This window comes from Trachymyrmex cornetzi, unplaced genomic scaffold (assembly GCF_001594075.2).
Source record: "Trachymyrmex cornetzi isolate Tcor2-1 unplaced genomic scaffold, Tcor1.1 scaffold230, whole genome shotgun sequence".
NCBI classification, from domain to species: domain Eukaryota; kingdom Metazoa; phylum Arthropoda; class Insecta; order Hymenoptera; family Formicidae; genus Trachymyrmex; species Trachymyrmex cornetzi.
In genome coordinates, this window is record NW_017296957.1 from 696,992 (window position 1) to 699,883 (window position 2,892).

Below are 2,892 nucleotides of genomic sequence, written 5' to 3' on the forward strand. Positions count from 1 at the left end.
GATGAATAGTCCAGTGTATTGGAAGAGGAATACTCTTTCTGTAAAAGTTTCTGCTTAGAATATGAGGTTACCGGAAATTTCACTTTACAATTAGATTTTTATTTTTTTGGATGTATAGCCTTGCAATTGCATGACAACAAGATATTGCTTAACATTGATCTTGGATCCGGTATTATGACAAGTCTGTCTGTCGGCAGTCTTTTGAACGATAACGTGTGGCACGACGCTGTGATCTCACGCAATCGGAAAGATATTTGGTTTTCTGTTGACAGAATTTTGATTAAAGGTAGAATAGAAGGAGAGTTTTATCGACTGGAATCTTTAATCGAAAGTTTTACATCGGCGGTGTGCCTAATAAACAGGATGGCTTGGTGGTAGTTCAAAATTTTACCGATTATATAGAGAATTTTTATCTAAACTCGACACGAATATAATTCGCGAGCTGAAGGAAACGAAAATCATAAATGAGAATTTACGATATTACAAGATTAACACGCAGCTTTACACTTGTCCGGAACCTCCGATAATACCCGTCACGTTTTTAACTTCTGGATCTTATGCCAGACTATGAGGGCGTATCATCTATGAACGTTTCTCTCGTGTTTCGATTATACGAAGAGAGAGGCATAATTCTTTACCATAAGTTTACGAGTCCGGGTTTCGTCAAGCTATACTTGGAAGAAGGTAAACTGAAAGTCGACATAACAAACGCATAACAATCCTATCACGCACTTGGATAATTTTCACGAGAAGTTCAACGACGGGAAATGGCATCGAGTAACCTTGACGATTGTCAAAAATTCGCTCGTTTTAAATGTCGACGAACGCTTGATGAAAACAGCATCTCTTGGATATGACAACCGGATCATATTATTTGATTGATGGTACGATCGGATCGGAGAGCAATCATGGCTTTGTTGGCTGTATGAGAATGATAAGTATCGATGGAAACTATAAATTGCCGACCGACTGGAAGGACGAAGAGTACTGATGCAAGAACGAAGTTGTTTTTGACACTTGTCAGATGGTAGATCGTTGCAATTTAAATCCTTGCAAACATTTCGGTGTTTGCCGTCAAAATTCTGATGAATTCTTCTGTGATTGTGTTAATACTGGGTACGCTGGTGCCGTCTGTCATACCTTGTTAAATCCCTTATCATGCCAGGCATATAAGAATATAAATTCAGTAAATCAGCGTGTGAAATTAAAATCGATGTAGACGGGAGTGAGCCCTTGAAGCCTTTCCCTGTCACTTCCGAGGTCCTTTCTGACGACCGTGTAACGACGTTTTTGCATCATAGTAACGAGCAATTGGCTCCTGTCGATGAATTTCAGGAATCTGGCAGCTTTTTACAGGATATTAATTATAATGCCGACTTTGATGAAATAGAGGCTTTATTAAATCGATCTATAAGCTGCACAGAAAGGATAAATTACGAATACAAACATTCCAAATTATTTAATACCACAGTTCCTCCAGATGATTATTTTAGACCGAATTCGTGGTGGGTCAGTCGGAATAATCAGAAGATGGATTATTGAGGTGGCGCATTGTCCGGGTTGCAAAAATGCGAGTGCGGTATAAAAGGAAAATGTACAGATATAACCAAGTGGTGCAACTGCGACTCTGATCTAGATGGGTGGTTTATAGATAGTGGGGAGATTAGAGAGAAGAAACATCTCGTTAAACAATTACGTTTTGGTGATATTAGTACTTCGGTCGATGAAAAAAAAAGTCGTTATATATTAGGTCCGCTTATTTGTGAAGGCGATGATTTATTCAAGAATGTAGTCACATTCCACATAAGATATGCTAGCATCAATTTGCCGACCTTTGATATTGGACACAGCGGCGACATTTATTTCGAGTTTAAAACCACTATCCAGGATGTTGTAATTATTCATAGCAAAGGACCCACCGATTATATCAAAGTTTCCATACACAGTGGAAACCAAGTATATTTCCAGTATGTGGCCGGTGGAGAGTTGCTTACCATTAGCGTGCAAACATCTTACAATTTGGGTGACGATAAACGGCATTCTGTGTCGTAGTAGAAAGAAATCGCAAGGAAGCCTGAATCGTCATCGATGGAGCAATGAAGAATGAAGTACGAGAACCTCCGGGTCCAGCGCGAGCGTTGCATCTTACCTCAGACTTCGTAGTGGATTCTATACGATCGATTTCAAAGACGGATACGTCGGTTGTATAAGAGCACTACTTTTCAACGGTCAATTGCAAGACTTGAAAAGTTGCTCGGCGAGGATTGTACGGCGTTACGGAAGGTTGTGTTGGTAGATGTGAGAGTAATCCTTGCCTTAACAACTGCACGTGCCACGCAGCATATGATGGATACTGGTGCGACTGCCGGTGGACCGCATTGAAGGGACCAATTTGTGCAGATGAGATTGACGTATACATGAAATGTAATTCGATGATAACGATTTCGCAGATGGCTGGCGTTCTACTATCTCTGAAAAAATACACGTTGGCTTTGCGACAACGAATCCGAAAGGATTTCTATTGGGTCTATTCTGTAATATTTTTGGAGAATACATGACTATAATAGTTTCAAACAGCGAACATTTACGCGTACAGAAATTTCTCAATGAATTTTAATTAATATGTAAAGGAAGCATGTGGTTATGCACGAAATTAAATGTAATGAATGATGTAAATAAAAACTAAATTACAGTAGTTTTAAATGTAATGAACGTGTGTAATTAATGAACACATTATTGTAGAAATTAATTTACACGTTAATGAAAAGTACGAGATCTGTAACTGAAAAGTATTTTACGTTAATGACATGTAAGAAACGTAAACGTATTAAACGTTAAGCGTTAATAGTATTAGGCTTAATTAAAATATTATTAATATTTGTAAATGTAAAA

The 2,892-nt window shown here is 38.3% G+C and overlaps 1 pseudogene; it reads left to right on the forward strand.

Annotated features, from left to right (window-relative positions):
* Position 1: 1 nt before the first annotated feature.
* LOC108760880 (neurexin-4-like) overlaps positions 2-2,892 on the forward strand; it is a 3,783-nt pseudogene continuing 892 nt past the window's right edge.